This window comes from Tamandua tetradactyla, chromosome 14, assembly GCF_023851605.1.
Source record: "Tamandua tetradactyla isolate mTamTet1 chromosome 14, mTamTet1.pri, whole genome shotgun sequence".
Classification (NCBI taxonomy): domain Eukaryota; kingdom Metazoa; phylum Chordata; class Mammalia; order Pilosa; family Myrmecophagidae; genus Tamandua; species Tamandua tetradactyla.
The window spans coordinates 59,204,611-59,225,458 of record NC_135340.1 but is presented as its reverse complement, the minus strand read 5'-3'; the positions used below and the strand labels follow the sequence as shown (position 1 = coordinate 59,225,458).

Genomic DNA, 20,848 nt, shown 5'->3' with positions numbered 1-20,848 from the left:
GAAACCCTGGGTGCCCAGCCTCTACACTAAATTCAGTACAGAGGCCACAAAAGGCTCAGGTACCTGGCTCATCTACTTTGCTGGGGCTGCAGAGATTTGGCCATTCATCCTGGAGAGTCGCCAAATTGTTACCAGACAAAGGCTGTGGATTCTTCTGCCTAAAGTGCTCAATAACCAATTCCTGAGACACTGGGGCTTCAAAGAGAGAATGAGTTTATTACTAGGCATGTAGTAAGACAGCAGAAGGCCTAGCGCCCAAAATTTGTCTCTGATATTTCTTTTTATACTTTCAGATTCTTTTTTTAATGCTCAACAAAATATGAAGCCATATTTTCCTTCATCTCCTTCAACTGATTTAGCAGATTTGTTTGAACATCTTTGATGAAATGTTTCAAATTCTGTTTCCTCCAAATTTTTCATGTGCTCTTTTGGCTGGGCCATGTCTTCCAGTTTCTTTGTATGGCTTATACTTTTTGCTATGGTTAGGCATCTGATTATCTTGTTGAGTTTACTCTCTTGCCTAGAGTTTTCATTGTTGATTGGCTTCACGTTAAAACTCTTCTATGACAATTGGCTCACCTTTTTAAGACCTTTAGAATTGCTTGTGTTAAATGTCCTCATAATAGATTGTGGTGGTGAAGGCATGGCTATGCGATTATACCAGGAACCATTGATTTTTTTTACTTAGATTGGATTGTATGGTGTGCAAATAAAACTGTTTAAAAATGAACAGAGAGATAAAAGTGCCAGAGAAAATGTAGAGAAAGAGGTGTACCTATTCACTGCTGGTAGGGAAGTGGAGTGGTGCAGCCCCACTGGAGGGCAATGTGATGACTCCACAGGAGACTAGGCATGGGGTTGCCATATGATCCTGCAACCCAGTTGCTAGGTGTACACTTGGAGCTAAAAGAGTGTGTACAGGAATGGACATTTGCACAGTGGCATTTATGGTGGCTGTGTTCCCAGTTTGCAATGGATGCAATGACCTAATGGTACACTGACTGAGGAATGGAAGGAGGAACTTTGGTGTATATACAATGGACTATGAACAGCTGCAAGAGGAATGAAGTCAAGGCATGCAATTAAGTGAATGAACCTTGAGGACAGTATGTTGAATGAAATGTCAGAAACAAAAAGACAAATATTATCATGCCTCATTCATATGGACTAACTATAATATACAAACCCAGAGAATTGAAGTCGAGAGCATGGGTTATCAGGTTGGGGCAGATTGTAAAGGTTCCTAGATTGTAAACTCTTACAGGAGTCACATCTATTCTGGATTTGTAACTGTTATTTCTAAATTCTGAGATGCTGAGCCATTTGGGTATAACCTGATCATTCCCTGGAACTTTGGCTATTTGTGTGACACCCGAGACTCAGAGTTAGAGCTCTGAAGCTATGAAAGTCAGCAGTACCCAATACAGCAACTATTTAAAAGTTGAAAAAGTGATCAGAAATATGAATGAAACTGATCTTGATAGAATTAAAGTAAGTCAGAATACAGGTTAAAGGATGATATGGTCTATGTTTTAAAACTCTAATTTCTGTGTGAGACCAAAGGAAGGGATGTTTATTTGGTGCAAAATGTATATCTTCGGTAGGGCACTATCTAATTTAACTTGTATGATCAGTTTATTTAAACATGATAATTACACAGAAGGTTGAATAGAGTGTGAGATCTTGTTGGTTTGTACAGGTTAGTACGATGTCCTGATACATCCCAGAATAATTTAAGCAGGGAATAAAAAGTTATTTGCAGGGCAGTGTAACGGTGGCTCAGTGGCAGAGTTCTCGCCTGTCATGCCAAGAGACCCGGGTTTGATTCCTGGACCCTGCCTGTGCAAGAAAATAAATAAAATAAAAAGGTATTTGAAAGTCTCCTTAGGGAACTTGGGAGAAAGGAGGAAATGTTCAACTTTCCCCCCAGGGGAACTCCTGATATTCTCACAAACACTGGAGACAACCAATTTAATAGGCTGAGCCTTTGATCTCAGGGCTCGCCCCTATGAAATTCATTCCTGCAAAGGAGAAGCTAAGCCTAATTCAAGTTATGCTTAAAAGTCACCCCCAGAGAACCTCTTTTGTTGCTCAGATTTGGCCTACCTCTCTAAGCCAACTCAATAAGTGAACTCATGAATCTCCCTGGCAATGTGGGACATGACTTCCAGGGATGAGCCAAGACCAAACATCATGAAGTTGAGAAAACCTTCTTGACCAAAAGAGGGAAGAGAGAAATGAGACAAAATAAAGTTTCAGTGACAGAGATTTCAAACAGAGTTGAGAGGTTATCCTGGAGAGTATTCTTATGCATATATAGATATCCCTTTTTAGTTTATGGTATATTGAAGTAGCTAGAGGGAAGTACCTGAAACTGTTGAACTGTATTTGAGAAGCCTTCTTTCTTTTTCTTTTTTTATTAATTAAAAAAATTTTTAAACAAATATAGCTACAAACTAACACAAACATTCTTAACTTATGATCATTCCATTCTACATATATAATCAGTAATTCACATTATCATCACATAGTGGCATATGCATCATCATGATCATTTCTTGGAACATTTGCATCTATTCAGAAAAAGAAATAAAAAGACAACAGAAAAAAATTCATACATACCATACCCCCTACCCCTCCCTTTCATTGATCACTGGCATTTCAATCTAAATTTATTTTAACATTAGTTTCCCTTATTATTTATTTTTATTCCATATGTTTTACTCATCTGTTGATAAGGTAGATAAAAGGAGCATCAGACACAAGGTTTTCACAGTCACATTGTGAAAGCTATATCATTAGACAATCATCTTCAAGAAACATGGCTACTGGAACACAGCTCTACATTTTCAGGCAGTTCCCTCTAGCCTCTCCACTTCATCTTGAACAACAAGGTGATATCTACTTAATTCGTGAGAATAACCTCCAGGATAACCTCTCAACTCTATTTGGAACCTCTCAGCCATTGACACTTAGTCTCATTTCACTCTTCCCCCTTTTGGTCGAGAAGGTTCTCTCAATCCCTTGATGTTAATTCTCAGCTCATTCTAGGGTTATTCTCAATCCCTTGATACTGAGTCTCAGCTCATTCCAGGATCTCTGTCCCACATTGCCAGGAAAATCCACACCTCTGGGAGTCATGTCCCATGCAGAGAGGGGGAGGGTGGTGAGACTGCTCGTCGTGTTGGCTGGAAAGAGAGGCCACATCTGAGCAACAAAAGAGGCTCTCTTGGGGGTGACTCTTAGGCCTAATTTTTAAGTAGACTTGACCTATCCTATCCTTTGTGGGGTTAAGTTTCATGTGAACAAACCCCAAGACTGCGGGCTCAGGCTATAGCTTTGGTTGTCCACATTGCTTGTGAGAATATCAAGAATTCAACTTGGGGAAGTTGAATTTCTCCCCATTCCCACCATTCCCCGAAGGGGGCTTTGCAAATACTTTTCCACTCACTGATCAAATCACTCTGGGATTCATCAGGGGATCACCTGGACAAACCAACAAAATCTCATGTCCTACCTGAGATTCCAAGTACTTATGGCGTTCAATCAAGCTATCTACATAAGTTATATTAGGAAATGCACTAGTCAAAATATAAATTTTGTAACAAATAAACATTTTTTGCTTTAGTCTCACACATAAGGTGACATTTTAAAATATTAATTACCATCTATTTTCAGCACCCTGCAATAATGACATTCTTTTGTTCTTCCTCATGCAAAAACATTTTTAAAATTTGTACATTATACATTTCACTATTATTATATACTCTAGGCATTCCTAGATTATACCATCTCAATCTTTCCCATCTGTCTTTCTTTCTGATTTCATTTATGTCCCCAGCCCTCCTCCATCTGTCATTCTCACATGCAGCTTCATTCAGTGTTTTAACATAATTATATTACAGTTAGGTAGTATTGTGCTGTCCATTTCTGAATTTTTGTATCCAGTCCTGTTGCACAGTCTGTATCCCTTCAACTCCAATTACCAAATATCTTACCCTATTTCTATCTCCTGATGGTCTCTGTTATCAACGAAATATTCCAAGTTTATTCACTAATGTCAGTTCATATCAGTGAGACCATACAGTATTTGTCCTTTAGTTTTTGGCTAGTCTCACTCAGCATAATGTTCTCAAGGTCCATCCATGTTGTTACATACTTCAAAAGTTTATTCTGTCTTAAAGCTGCATAATATTCCATCGTATGTATATACCACAGTTTGTTTAGCCACTCGTCTGTTGATGGACATTTTGGCTGTTTCCATCTCTTTGCAATTATAAATAATGCTGCTATAAACATTGGTGTGCAAATGCCTGTTTTTGTCTTTGCCCTTATGTCCTCTGAGTAGATACCTAGCAGTGGCATTGCTGGGTCATATGGCAATTCTATATTCAGCTTTTTGAGGAACCGCCAAACTGCCTTCCACAATGGTTGCACCATTTGACATTCCCACCAACAGTGAATAAGTGTGCCTCTTTCTCCACATCCTCTCCACTAGGCCTAATTTTAAGTAGACTCGACCTAACCTTTGTGGGGTTAAGTTTCATATGAACAAACCCCAAGGCTGGGGGCTCAGCCTATTGCTTTGGTTGTCCCCACTGCTTGTGAGAAAATCAAGAATTCAACTTGAACACAACGAGCAGTCTCACCACCCTACCCCTCTCTACATGGGACATTACTCCCATGGCTGTGAACCTTCCTGGCAACGTGGGACAGAGATCTTGGAATGAGCGGAGACTCAGCATCAAGGGATTGAGAAAAACCCTAGAATGAGCTGAGATTTAGCATCAAGGGATTGAGAAAACCTTCTCGACCAAAAGGGGGAAGAGGGAAATGAGACAAAGTGTCAATGGCTGAGAGAGTCCAAACAGAGCCGAGAGGTTATCCTGGAGGTTATTCTTATGCATCAAGTAGATATCATCTTGTTATTCAAGATGTAATGGAGAGGCTGGAGGGAACTGCCTGAAAATGTAGAGCTGTGTTCCAGTAGCCATGTTTCTTGATGATGATTGAATAATGATATAGCTTTCAAAATGTGACTGTGTGATTGTGAAAACCTTGTGTCTGATGCTCCTTTTACCTACCTTGTCAACAAAGGAGTAGAACATATGGAATAAAAAATAAATAATACGGTGAACAAATGCTAAAATAAATTTAGTTTGAAATGCTAGTGATTAATGAAAGCGAGGGGTAAGGGGTATGGTAGGTATAATCTTTTTTTTTCTTTTTCTTTCCTGTGTTCGTTTTATTTCTTTTTCTATTGTCTTTTTATTTCTTTTTTCTGAATTAATGCAAATGTTCTAACAAATGATGAATATGTAACTAAGTGATGATATTGTGAATTACTGATTATGTATGTTGTTTTATTTTGTTTTTTATTTTTTAATTAATAAAAAAAGAATTCAACTTGGGGAAGTTGAATTTTCCACCTTTCTCACCATTTGCAAATACTTTTTTATTCACTGTTCAAATCACTCTGGGATTTATTGGGGCATCACTCTGGACAAACCTACAAACTCTCATGCTCTACTCAAGGTTCCATGTACTTATGGTGTTCAATTAAGCTGTAGTAGCTTTGATTCTTGTAGATGATTGTATAACTATATACTTTTACAGTGTGACCATGTGATTGTGAAAACCTTCTGGCTGATGCTTCCTTTATCCAGGGTCTGGACAGATGGGTATAAAAAATAAGGACAAAAATAAATAAATAATGTAGGAGTCAGGGGTGAAAAGACTGAATAGATTGTAAGACTAGTGGTCAATGAGAGGGATGGAAAAGGGGTATGGGATTTATGAGTTTTTTTCTTTCTTTCTTTTTTTTTAACTTTAAAATTGTATAATATAACTTATATACACAAAGCAAAGAAATAAAAAGCAATAGTTTACAAAGCACTCTTCAAAAAATGGTTATAGGACAGATCCCAGAGTTTGTCATATTTTTCCTTCTAGCTGCTACAGAATATAGGTGGCTAGAGTGCTTAAATATTTTTTTATCATCACAATTGACTTTTTTTCCTTCTTTTTATGTGAAAAGTAACATAGATGCAAAAACCTATAAGTTTCAAAGCACAGACCACAATTAGTTGTAGAACATATTTCAGAGTTTGACATGGGTTACAATTTCACAATTTTAAGTTTTTACTTCTACTGCTCTAAAATGCTGGAGAGTAAAAGAGGTCGATTTAATGATTCAGCATTCATATTCATTAGTTAAATCCTATCTTCTATGTATAACTCCACCATCACCTTTGATCTTTCCATACTTTTCTTTAGGGTTTTTTTTTTCCTTTTTATTTATTTTTCTGAAGGGATGCAAATGTTCTAAAAAATGATCACAGTGATCACACTATGTGATGATATTGTAGGCCACTGTTAGTATACTTTTGATGGACTGTATGGTATATGAAGACATCTCAAAAAAATACATTTTGCTTTGTCCGCCGGCCCGGCGCGGCGCTCACTCCCCGCCAGCCAGCCCGCCCTCCTCTCCTTCTTCCCCCTTCTGCTCCAGCGGCGCTCCATCCACCATCTTATCCTTCCCTTTCTCCTCCTGCTCCGGCGGCTCACCAACCACCACTGTGCCCTCTTCTGCCTTCACCGGCTCCTCCGCCACCGGCCTCGACAGCCTTGCCACCCTCACCTTTCCTCCTCCAGAACAGCTACTGGGGGAGTGGAGACGATACAGAGCAGCTCCTGGAGCCACGATGGAGATCAAAGGGACGGCATACCCCATCCTGGAACGGCTGACTGTCTGGGAGAACCAGCTCCGGTGAGATCGCTGAGGGGCGCGGGCTTTCCTGGGCGGGACGGCAAGCGGCCGGAGTCCCTCCCTTCCTCCTTCCCAGGCCAGCTGGTAGAATTGGGCAGGTGGTCCCCTCGGGCCGTGGCGGCTGGCGCCCCCACCACGCGAGGCCCCCCGGACCAACTGAAAGAGTTGGGTCAGAAATCCCGAGACCGCGGAGTAAGGTGACCGGGGGGTCCCTTCCAAACACGTGACTCCCCGGTCCGGCTGGGAACAGTGCACTCTCCCAGGCTGCGGCAGCTAGCTCCCTCCCGCCACGCTTGGCGCCCCGGGCCGACTAGGAAATACGGTCGGGCGATCTCCCGGGCTGCAGCGGCCAGCGACCCTCCCCGCGTTTGGACCCCCGGGCCGGCTGGCACTCTTCCAAGCTGCTTCGGCAGCCGAACCTCCCCCACGGCGAGAGTTTTCCAAAGTTAAAGGACCCACAGCAACTTTTACTGGTGGAACCCGTAGACAAAGTGTGCCACGAGCGCCACCTACTGGGCAGGATAAGAAAAACAGAACCCAGAGATTTTACAGAAAAATCTTTCAACCTGTGGGGTCCAACACCCAGAGAAATCTGACTAAATGCTCAGACGCCAGCAGAAGATAATGGATCACGCTCAGAAAATTGAAAATATGGCCCAGTCAAAGGAACAAACCAATAGTTCAAATGAGATACAAGAGCTGAAACAACTAATGCTGAATATACGAACAGAAATGGAAAACCTCTTCAAAAATGAAATCGATAAATTGAGGGAGGACATGAAGAAGACATGGGCTGAACAAAAAGAAGAAATAGAAAAACTGAAAAAACAAATCACAGAGCTTATGGAAGTGAAGGATAAAGTAGAAAAGATGGAAAAGACAATGGATACCTACAATGATAGATTTAAAGAGACAGAAGATAGAATTAGTGATTTGGAGGATGGAACTTCTGAATTCCAAAAAGAAACAGAAACTATCCGGAAAAGAATGGAAAAATTTGAACAGGGTATCAGGGAACTCAAGGACAATATGAACCGCACAAATATACATGTTGTGGGTGTCCCAGAAGGAGAAAAGAAGGGAAAAGGAGGAGAAAAACTAATGGAAGAAATTATCACTGAAAATTTCCCAACTCTTAAGAAAGACCTAAAATTACAGATCCAAGAAGTGCAGCGCACCCCAAAGAGATTAGACCCAAATAGGCATTCTCCAAGACACTTACTAGTTAGAATGTCAGAGGTCAAAGAGAAAGAGAGGATCTTGAAAGCACTGAGAGAGAAGCAATCCATCACATACAAGGGAAACCCAATAAGACTATGTGTAGATTTCTCAGCAGAAACCATGGAAGCTAGAAGACAGTGGGATGATATATTTAAGTTACTAAAAGAGAAAAACTGCCAACCAAGACTCCTATATCCAGCAAAATTGTCCTTCAAAAATGAGGGAGAAATTAAAACATTCTCAGACAAAAAGTCACTGAGAGAATTTGTGACCAAGAGACCAGCTCTGCAAGAAATACTAAAGGGAGCACTAGAGTCAGATACGAAAAGACAGAAGAGAGAGGTATGGAGAAGAGTGTAGAAAGAAGGAAAGTCAGATATGATATATATAATACAAAAGGCAAAATGGTAGAGGAAAATATTATCCAAACAGTAATAACTCTAAATGTTAATGGACTGAATTCCCCAATCAAAAGACATAGACTGGCAGAATGGATTAAAAAACAGGATCCTTCTATATGCTGTCTACAGGAAATACATCTTAGACCCAAAGATAAATATAGGTTGAAAGTGAAAGATTGCGAAAAGATATTTCATGCAAATAACAACCAGAAAAGAGCAGGAGTGGCTATACTAATATCCAACAAATTAGACTTCAAATGTAAAACAGTTAAAAGAGACAAAGAAGGACACTATATACTAATAAAAGGAACAATTAAACAAGAAGACATAACAATCATAAATATTTATGCACCGAACCAGAATGCCCCAAAATACGTGAGGAATACACTGCAAACACTGAAAAGGGAAATAGACACATATACCATAATAGTTGGAGACTTCAATTCACCACTCTCATCAATGGACAGAACATCTAGACAGAGGATCAATAAAGAAATAGAGAATCTGAATATTACTATAAATGAGCTAGACTTAACACACATTTATAGGACATTACATCCCACAACAGCAGGATACACCTTTTTTTCAAGTGCTTATGGATCATTCTCAAAGATAGACCATATGCTGGGTCACAAAGCAAGTCTCAACAAATTTAAAAAGATTGAAATCATACACAACACTTTCTCGGATCATAAAGGAATGAAGTTGGAAATCAATAATAGGCAGAGTGCCAGAAAATTCACAATTACATGGAGGCTCAACAACACACTCTTAAACAACAAGTGGGTCAAAGAAGAAATTGCAAGAGAAATTAGTAAATACCTAGAGGCGAATGAAAATGAAAACACAACATATAAAAACTTATGGGATGCAGCAAAGGCAGTGCTAAGAGGGAAATTTATTGCCCTAAATGCCTTTATCAGAAAAGAAGAAAAGGCAAAAATGCAGGAATTAACTGTCCACTTGGAAGAACTGGAGAAAGAACAGCAAACTAATCCCAAAGCAAGCAAAAGGAAAGAAATAACAAAGATTAGAGCAGAAATAAATGAAATTGAAAACATGAAAACAATAGAGAAAATCAATAAGACCAGAAGTTGGTTCTATGAGAAAATCAACAAGACTGATGGGCCCTTAGCAAGATTGACAAAAAGAAGAAGAGAGAGGATGCAAATAAATAAGATTAGAAATGAAAAAGGAGACATAACTACTGACCTCACAGAAATAAAGGAGGTAATAACAGGATACTATGAACAACTTTACGCTAATAAATACAACAATTTAGATAAAATGGACGGGTTCCTGGAAAGACATGAACAACCAACTTTGACTCAAGAAGAAATAGATGACCTCAACAAACCAATCACAAGTAAAGAAATTGACTTAGTCATTCAAAAGCTTCCTAAAAAGAAAAGTCCAGGACCAGATGGCTTCACATGTGAATTCTATCAAACATTCCAGAAAGAATTAGTACCAACTCTCCTCAAACTCTTCAAAAAAATCGAAGTGGAGGGAAAACTACCTAATTCATTTTACGAAGCCAACATCACCCTCATACCAAAACCAGGCAAAGATATTACAAAAAAAGAAAACTACAGACCAATCTCTCTAATGAATACAGATGCAAAAATCCTCAATAAAATTCTAGCAAATCGTATCCAACAACACATTAAAAGAATTATACATCATGACCAAGTAGGATTCATCCCAGGTATGCAAGGATGGTTCAACATAAGAAAATCAATTAATGTAATACACTATATCAACAAATCAAAGCAGAAAAATCACATGATCATCTCAATTGATGCAGAGAAGGCATTTGACAAGATTCAACATCCTTTCCTGTTGAAAACACTTCAAAAGATAGGAATACAAGGGAACTTCCTTAAAATGATAGAGGGAATATATGAAAAACCCACAGCTAATATCATCCCCAAAGGGGAAAAATTGAAAACTTTCCCCCTAAGATCAGGAACAAGACAAGGATGTCCACTATCACCACTATTATTCAACATTGTGTTGGAGGTTCTAGCCAGAGCAATTAGACAAGAAAAAGAAATACAAGGCATCAAAATTGGAAAGGAAGAAGTAAAACTATCACTGTTTGCAGACGATATGATACTATAATGTAGAAAACCCAGAAAAATCCACAACAAAATTACTAGAGCTAATAAATGAGTACAGCAAAGTAGCAGGTTACAAGATCAACATTCAAAAATCTGTAGCATTTTTATACACTAGTAATGAACAAGCTGAGGGGGAAATCAAGAAACGAATCCCATTTACAATTGCAACTAAAAGAATAAAATACCTAGGAATAAATTTAACTAAAGAGACAAAAAACCTATATAAAGAAAACTACAAAAAACTGCTAAAAGAAATCACAGAAGACCTAAATAGATGGAAGGGCATACCGTGTTCATGGATTGGAAGACTAAATATAGTTAAGATGTCAATCCTACCTAAATTGATCTACAGATTCAATGCAATACCAATCAAAATCCCAACAACTTATTTTTAAGAAATAGAAAAACCAATAAGCAAATTGATCTGGAAGGGCAGGGTGCCCCGAATTGCAAAAAACATCTTGAGGAAAAAAAACGAAGCTGGAGGTCTCGCGCTGCCGGACTTTAAGGCATATTATGAAGCCACAGTGGTCAAAACAGCATGGTATTGGCATAAAGATAGATATATCAACCAATGGAATCGAATAGAGTGCTCAGATATAGACTCTCTCATCTACAGACATTTGATCTTTGATAAGGCAGTCAAGCCAACTCACCTGGGACAGAACAGTCTCTTCAATAAATGGTGCCTAGAGAACTGGATATCCATATGCAAAAGAATGAAAGAAGACCCATATGTCACACCCTATACAAAAGTTAATTCAAAATGGATCAAAGATCTAAACATTAGGTCTAAGACCATAAAACAGTTAGAGGAAAATGTAGGGAGATATCTTACGAAACTTACAACTGGAGGCGGTTTTATGGACCTTAAACCTAAAGCAAGAACACTGAAGAAGGAAATAAATAAATGGGAGCTCCTCAAAATTAAACACTTTTGTGCATCAAAGAACTTCATCAAGAAAGTAGAAAGAAAGCCTACACAATGAGAGATAATATTTGGAAATGACATATCAGATAAAGGTCTAGTATCCAGAATTTATAAAGAGATTGTTCAACTCAACAACAAAAAGACAGCCAACCCAATTACAAAATGGGAAAAAGACTTGAACAGACACCTACCAGAAGAGGAAATACAAATGGCCAAAAGGCACATGAAGAGATGCTCAATGTCCCTGGCCATTAGAGAAATGCAAATCAAAACCACAATGAGATATCATCTCACACCCACCAGAATGGCAATTATCAACAAAACAGAAAATGGCAAGTGCTGGAGAGGATGCGGAGAAAGAGGCACACTTATCCACTGTTGGTGGGAATGTCAAATGGTGCAACCACTGTGGAAGGCAGTTTGGCGATTCCTCAAAAAGCTGAATATAGAATTGCCATACGACCCAGCAATACCATTGCTGGGAATCTACTCAAAGGACTTAAGGGCAAAGACACAAACGGACATTTGCACACCAATGTTTATAGCAGCGTTATTTACAATTGCAAAGAGATGGAAACAGCCAAAATGTCCATCAACAGAAGAATGGCTAAACAAACTGTGGTATATACATACGATGGAATATTATGCAGCTTTAAGACAGGATAAACTTATGAAGTATGTAATAACATGGATGGACCTAGAGAACATTATGCTGAGTGAGTCTAGCCAAAAACTAAAGGACAAATACTGTATGGTCCCACTGATGTGAACCGACATTCGAGAATAAACTTGGAATATATCATTGGTAACAGAGTCCAGCAGGAGTTAGAAACAGGGTAAGATATGGGTAATTGGAGCTGAAGAGATACAGACTGTGCAACAGGACTAGATACAAAAACTCAAAAATGGACCGCACAATAATACCTAATTGTAAAGTAATCATGTTAAAACACTGAATGAAGCTGCATCTGAGCTACAGGTTTTGTTTGTTTGTTTGTTTGTTTTGTTTTTTGTTTTTTTTTACTATTATTATTACTTTTATTTCTTTTCTCTATATTAACATTCTATATCTTTGTCTGGTGTGTCACTAGTTCTTCTAAACCGATACAAATGTACTAAGAAATGATGATCATGTATCTATGTGATAATGTTAAGAATTACTGATTGCATATGTAGAATGGTATGATTTCTAAATGTTGGGTTAATTTCTTTTTTTTTTCTTCCGTTAATTAATTTAAAAAAATAAAAATAAAAAAAAATAAAAATAAAAATACGTTTTAAACAAAGAATTGCCTGTGTTGGTTGGAATTTTTTCAGCTCTTCTTCATCTAATTCTTGCCCTTGATATGCAGTATAACATTTTTTTTTTCTTTTGCATGGGCAGGTTCCGGGAATCCAACCCGGGTCTCCAGCTCAGCAGGTGAGAATTCTGCCACTGAACCACTGCTGCCCGCCCAGTATAACTTTAAAGATTGCAATATTTGTGCAAGATTACAATATTTGTGCAAATTATTTCACCCCTATGAGAAGGCTTTTTTCCCTCTATTCCTTCTCTGGGCATCTTGACTGTTTCTGTTTGTTTCTGTTTTAACCCTATCGTTTCTTTGACATTCCTTTCATTGCCTCTAGCTGCTTTGCCTAGAAGACAAATTCTAGGAGGAGGGTCGCCACTGAGAAGACCTTCCCAGGTTAGTATTTCCCATCCAAAACCGGGCCAGGGAACCATGAAAGGGGCACAGACCAACTATAATGACCTCTTTTGACTAAAGTCAAAAGCCTTTTTTTTTTTTATTAATTAAAAAAAAAATTAACTAACACAACATTTAGAAATCATTCCATTCTACATATGCAATCAGTAATTCTTAATATCATCACATAGATTTATGATCATCATTTCTTAGTACATTTGCATCGATTTAGAAAAAGAAATAGCAAGACAACAGAAAAAGAAATAAAATGATAATATAGAGAAAAAATAAAAATAAAAAATCCAAAAAATATATATATAAAAAACAAACAAAACAAACAAACAAAAAAAAACTATAGCTCAGATGCAGCTTCATTCAGTGTTTTAACATAATTACATTGCAATTAGGTAGTATTGTGTTGTCCATTTTTGAGTTTTTGTATCTAGTCCTGTTGCACAGTCTGTATCCCTTCAGCTTCAATTTCCCATTGTCTTACCCTGTTTCTAACTCCTGCTGAACTCTGTTACCAATGACATATTCCAAGTTTATTCTCGAATGTCGGTTCACATCAGTGGGACCATACAGTATTTGTCCTTTAGTTTTTGGCTAGTCTCACTCAGCATAATGTTCTCTAGGTCCATCCATGTTATTACATACTTCATAAGTTTATCCTGTCTTAAAGCTGCATAATATTCCATCGTATGTATATACCACAGTTTGTTTAGCCATTCTTCTGTTGATGGACATTTTGGCTGTTTCCATCTCTTTGCAATTGTAAATAACGCTGCTATAAACATTGGTGTGCAAATGTCCGTTTGTGTCTTTGCCCTTAAGTCCTTTGAGTAGATTCCCAGCAATGGTATTGCTGGGTCGTATGGCAATTCTATATTCAGCTTTTTGAGGAATCGCCAAACTGCCTTCCACAGTGGTTGCACCATTTGACATTCCCACCAACAGTGGATAAGTGTGCCTCTTTCTCCGCATCCTCTCCAGCACTTGCCATTTTCTGTTTTGTTGATAATTGCCATTCTGGTGGGTGTGAGATGATATCTCATTGTGGTTTTGATTTGCATTTCTCTAATGGCCAGGGACATTGAGCATCTCTTCATGTGCCTTTTGGCCATTTGTATTTCCTCTTCTGAGAGGTGTCTGTTGAAGTCTTTTCCCATTTTGTAATTGGGTTGGCTGTTCAAAAGCCTTTTTTATGGTTCCCAAAGCTGCACTTTTCTGGCTTTCCCATCAGATGGCAACCTTCACCAAATTGTTTCTTGCAGCTCTAAGGAGGCCCTGTGTCTTCTCTGCCTTTGTCCAAGGTTGGCTGAAAGGGCAGACCAGAGCCAGAACCAGCGACCTGAATTTCCCATCAAAGTCTGTGATCAGTGCTCAGCCATGCTTTCCCATGTTCTTAGGGAAGTGGACTTCCACAACCTTGCCCGCTACAGCAGCCAGCCAGAGACTGGACCTGAGGCAGCCTGCCTTGAGAGTGAGGGATGGGCGGCAGCAGCCGCCACTGAGCATGCTACTAACAGTTCTTTACAATTTCTCAGCCTTTTTGTCCCACACTTCCCTGATGATGTACAGTGCTCTCCTGTCCTCCAGAGCTCCAAAACAGTTGTTTCATTCAGTTCCTGAATGTCCTCTAGCTATTTTGGAGGAGGAGTGAGTCCTGGAGCTCCCAACTCTGCCATCTTCCCCAGAAGTTCCTTCTATGTTCATTTTTGTAAATGTTCTCAAGTTCAGAATTTTTAGTTTTTTACCCCTCCCCTCTTGTAATATTTATTTAAGTTGAAAATACTGAAATATAACTGAATCTCTCACTAAAGTCTGAAATAAATACGTTATTTTGTTAATTGATAAACAGCATTTACTAGGTGTCCACTTTGTGTAATAAACAGCTTTATAAATCTGAATCAGATTCTCTGAGGATTAAATAGCAAAATGTCCTTTTCAAGATTTTTTATCAAAAGAAATCCAAAGAAAATAGAAGGTCATAGTAACATAATATGAATTTAATGAAATATAAAGCATACAATAAAAGGATCAACAAAGCTAAATTTGAATCTTCAAAAAGACTAGCAAATTGATAGGCTTCTCGTAAGATAGATCAAGAAAAAGAAAAAAAGAGGCACATATAATTCATTTGGAAATGAAGAAGGGGAGATCACTACAGATTGTACAGATATTAAAAAGATCATAAGAATATATTATGAACAACTTTATGCCAATCAATTTGAAAATTTAGATGGACATGGATAAATTTCTAGAAAAATACATTTTACCAAAATAGATACAAGATTAGAAAATCTGACTAATCTTTTGTATAAAATGTATTTCTACCTTTAAATAAATTGAGTCAACCACTTTTAAAAGTCTTCCTACAAGGAAAAATCCAGGTTCAAATGGCTTCACCAGTGAATTCTTCCAACATCAATCTTACACAAATTCTTACAGAAAATAGAAACAGAGGGAACATTTCCTCATTTGTTTTATGAGGTCAGCATAAACTTGATACTAAAACCAGACAAGGACATTACATGAAAGGAAAACTGCAGGACAGTCTCTCACATTAGTATAGATGCCAAAATCCTAATCAAAATATTCACAAATCAAATTGCAGAAACATTTTTAAAAAGCATGTGTAGTTTTTAAAAGCTCAACAACACAATTTTAAGTACAGTAATGTTTGAGCCACATTTGTAAATGGTGTAAGTTGCCATCAAAAGAGAACAAAATAGTAAATTTCCCATTGAAATGTTAACTTGGAAACTAGATTTTCATAGTCACTTCAGCATTATGTAGCAAGAATCTGAACTTTGAAATTAGACTGATTTGGGATAGAATCACAATTCTATAATTTGCCAGCTATGTGATTTTGGACAAGTTACTAAACCTTTGAGTCAGTTTTTCTTCTTTAAATAAGAGTCACACTAACTACTTCACAATGTTGGTATCTGTGAATTTGTCATAATTTGAGTTTCAGGAAAACACCAGATCAAATTAAGGATGCCTAAATATATTGCCACCCCAGAAAAACATGACTGGACTACATTAGGTTAAGTTGAAACCTAGTCAATTATATAATAATGTGTAAAGGGAAAAAAAAAGTACTAGCAGAGGGGGTATTTTGTCTCCAAAATCATCCTACAAAGTCAGTTCTCTGACCCAAGAGTATAAGGAAATCTCCCCTCCCCACCAAGAGGGCATCCTAGTAATGGACATGGAGACATTAGACCACTGAAGCAAGATGGCATCAGCCATTGAAACCATCCAGAAACTCCACTTTCTCTGACAACCCTCTTGTGACAATTTGACTTCCACACAGATTTGCCCACAGGAAGGGGAGGCACTGACAGAGCTACAGATATATCTATCCTATCCCCTCAAAGCTGTAACAAAATAAATCTAAAAGCCCAAGGACTAGGACATTACCTCTCTTGCTCCCCCCAGTGCCTTGAGATGCTCCTCAGGATTCTTGGTTACTTTTTGTAATGTCCATTTTTTCTCCTACTCCAATCTGATGAGGTTATATGATAATGAGAGGTACAAGGAGGTTTTGACAATTCAAGTTTCTGCAGCAGCTGCTAAATGACTTATCAATGACAAGGCTGTAATTATGCTCTCTCACATGTACTAAATACTTGCAGTTAGGTCTTCTGAAGAAAAATTGGTCCATTAGGAGATGGTTTAATTTTTATACAGCCATCTCTGGTTGTTTCTTTCCTATTTTAGAGAAAATCTTCTATTCAAACTCATTTTCCTTTTCCTTGCCTAGTTCTAAGCCTCTATTTTCCTTCTCTTTTTTGGGGGGGGGGTGGTGGTGGTTGGGAGGTGGAATGGGCAGTGCATGATCTTGGAATTGAACCTGGGTCTCCCACATGGAAGGCAAGCATTCTACCACTGAACCACTCATGCACCCTTTTACTTCTCTTTCATCATATCTCACAATCTCTGCAGAACACAGTCTCAATGTCTCATATGTTCATCATTATCTTTTTCCTTCACTGTGCTTTTTCCCATCACACAGAATGCTTATACCTTTGACTGTTTGGATCTCTTGCTGCCATTTCAGGTCCCCATTTCACTTTCTCTTGCTGAGTGATCTCCATCTCCTCCCCATCCTCATAACATGCCACATGTAACCAATGCCCCATCATATAAGAAAGGCTGGAATTTGTCCCATGAAAAATACACTATGTATTCTTTATGGAACAAAAAGAGAAGTAGTTTCTAAAGGGTTGTTTTAGTTTCTATCTTTCTCAGACCATTAGACTGGCTGACCTTTAGAAGGTGAAGCTAAACTTTTCCATTTTATCTCACTCTTCCTCACCAAGACAAACTTTCTAAAGGCGGGCAAAATAAGGGTGGAGACTTTGTTTCGTTTAATCAGTATTGTTTGCACTTAATTATCTTTGTACTTTCCAGCTTTGACAGTGTCAACAACATTGATTCTATTTTCAGTGTATGAAGAACAACAAACCACAAGGGAAAGCATATGATGGAATCCCTGTTCTAAAAGAGTTAACAGTCTACGGGGAAGGCCTCTCCAGGAATGCACATGCCAACCCAAATGATTCAAACAGAAAACCAGGATGAAGCTTCGCCATTACTGCAGGCATAGTAATAGGAGTTCTCCCCAAAGCCAGCCTGTGGTAGAGGCTAAGAGCATGGGCTCTGAGGTCAGTCTGTTGGGTTGGAATCCCAGCTCTATCATTTACTGACTTATCTAAAGCAGTTGCTTAAGCTCTCTAAGTCTTTTTCCTCTCTGTAAGAGGGAGATAAATATAGTCTCTACCTCACAGGTTTTAGTATGGATTAAGTGAGATAAACTCCCATTACTTTAGCTAGTCTGGGAATTTTTTCCCTGCAAAAGAGCTTAATTAAAACTAAAAGAATCCAAGTGGTAGTTTCATCAATTTTTTTTTTCCGAATGTATCATGAAACAGTGTGGCACGAGGGAAGTAAAATATTCCTGGCAAAGGAAATGTCAGGAGTCCATTGGAGTTAAGAGATTTTCAAAGATTTTGGTGTGAGGGCAGAATCTGAGCACATTAGTCAGAGGGTTGTGAAAGATCAGAACCAAAGGGCAGTGGGGAAGAGCTGAGGAGGAACCTCGATGCCCATCTTGGGCTTTACTGAGTTTTCAGGGATTAGAGGCCTCCACAGAGTCTCTGTTATTCTCACACCCTTGGGGTTTTGTTTCAGTGATACATATAATCGTTAAAATACTAAAGATGAGCTAACAATTTGATATGTCACCCAGGTAAGCAGGATGCCAATTGATTAATGATTAGAAACCTATTTGCTGCTTTTCCATGCTCCCCAGAGGGAGGTTCATGTGGCATTGTCCTCAATTCTGGTCATAACTTGAAGGGAAACTTAATCAGTGTCTGGAGCCCTTGACATCCTGCAGAAGAAGGAGAAGGATGTCCTCAAATTCCTTGCAGCAGGAACCTATTTAGGTGGCACCAATCTCTACTTCCAAATGGAATAGTACATCTACAAAAGGAAAAGTGATGGCATCTACATCATAAATCTAAAGAGGACCTGGGAGAAGCTTCTGCTGGCTCATGCCATTGTTGCTATTGAAAACCCCCCTGATGTCAGCGTCATATCCTCCAGGTATACTGGCCAACGGACCGTGCTAAAGTTTGCTGCTGCCACTGGAGCAACTCCTATTGCTGGGCACTTCACCCCTGAAACTTTCACCAACCAGATTCAGGCAGCCTTTCAGGAGCCATGTCTTCTGCTGGTGACTGATCCCAGGGCTGACCACCAGCCTCTCACAGAGGCATTCTAAGTTAACTTGCCCACCATTGTTCTGTGTAATACAGATTCTCCTCTGCACTGTGTGGACATTGCCATCACATGCAACAACAAGGGAGTTCACTCAGTAGGTCTGATGTGGTGGATGCTGGCCCGGGAAGTTCAGCGCATGGCACCATCTACCATGAGCACCCATGGAAAGTCATACCTGATCTCTACAGAGATCCTGAACAGATTGAAAAGGAAGAGCAGGCTGCCACTGAAAAAGCTGAGACCAAGGAGGAATTTCAGGGTGAATGGACTGCTCCAGCTCCTGAATTTGCTGCTAGTCAACTTTTTGAGGTTGCAGACTGGTCTGAAGGCATACAGGTCCCCTCTGTGCCTATTCAGCAGTTCCCTACCAAAGACTGGAGTGCTCAGCCTGCATCTGAAGGCTGGTCTGCAGTTCCCACTGCTCAGACCACCAAATGGATAGGAACAACCATTGAGTGGTCATAAGCTGTTCTTTCACAGGCTCTTAAATGAAAGTGAAAATAAGGTTGCTGGAAAATAAACAAGTTTCTATAAAAAAACAGACAAACCCATTTGTGTTATGGAAGACTCCAGCTGACCGATTCCTTATCTTTGGCATTCAAAAAGCTGTTTGAGTCTTCAAGGAAGCTGTTTGAAAGAGCCACACAAAACAAACCAACTCCCTATAACTTTTGTCCCTATGGCTTGAGTCACAGGGAGACACAGAAAGAAGAGAACTAAGCTCTGGCCCAGCCCAGACTCAGGTGTGGCACTTCTGAAGCCTCTGGGTGTTTGGAACCAGGCCAGGATGGATAAATATCACCAGGCTCAGTATAAAGACCTGTTTTCCAAATTTTCTAGATCACATGGACTGGGGAATGGCCTTTAGAGCAATCCTATTCAGCAGAAGTATATTGCAAGTCTAGAGTATAATTTTAAATTTTCTAGCAGCTACTTTTAAAAGTTAAAAGAAACAGGTGAAAGAATTTCAAAAATATATTTAATTCAATATGCCCCAAATATTATTAGTTTAATATGTGATCAATTTAATAATTATTCTTTTCTTTTTGGTAGTAAGTCTTCACAATCCATTGTGTATTTTGCACTTATACACATCTTAGTTTAGACAAGTCACAGTTCAAGTGCTCAATAGCCATATCTGACTTGCAGCTACTATATTGGACAACACAGGTTCAGAGTTACTTTACTTGCATCCTCCTTCTCATCCAACCTCTCACTCCCATCAGGTGCAGAGACAGTGTCAGGGACTTGAGGGGTGGGCCAGAAAAGTTCAGGGGCCTTGCTGTTGTCAAGAAGGCTCCATGAGCCCACCAGGAAAAGTAAAATTACTTTTCTTCTGAACCATCCTCATCTATTCCAGTATCCCTCTTTTCTCATGTCCTGGAATCAAGGAGAAGTGCTCTCAGACAATTTGGCTTATACTTGATTATAGCCTCTAGTCCACTTTGCCTTACAGTCAGTTGTTTTAAACTCCCCACCTAGATTACAAGTGCTTTGATGGCAGGTCCAACTTCTTGTCATCTCTCTGTCCTTCCTGCTCAGGAAAAAAAAAAGTACTGAGCTTAGCATTTATTTATCAATAGATGTTTGTTGAATGAATGAGCAAATGACTGAGACTCTTACAGGGTTGATGAATGTGCATTATGGAAGGCTTTTTTGCATCTCTGTGCAACTAGCAGGTCCATACAACTTGCCTCTTCATAATCAGTGGACCAGTCAGGGTACACTGCGGTCCCATCCTGGAAACTGAGGGAAACATTTGTCTTTCTGCTTCGGGAAATTTTCAGTGATAATTTCCTCCATTAGTTTTTCTCCTCCTTTTTCCTTCTCTTCTCCTTCTGGGACACCCACAACACATATATTCATGTGATTCATGTTGCCATTCAATTCCCTGAATCCCTGCTCATATTTTTCCA

The 20,848-nt window shown here is 38.9% G+C and overlaps 1 pseudogene; it reads left to right on the top strand.

Moving 5' to 3' along the window:
• LOC143655457 (small ribosomal subunit protein uS2 pseudogene) overlaps positions 1-19,518 on the top strand; it is a 38,606-nt pseudogene extending 19,088 nt beyond the window's left edge.
• The last annotated feature ends 1,330 nt before the right edge of the window (positions 19,519-20,848 follow it).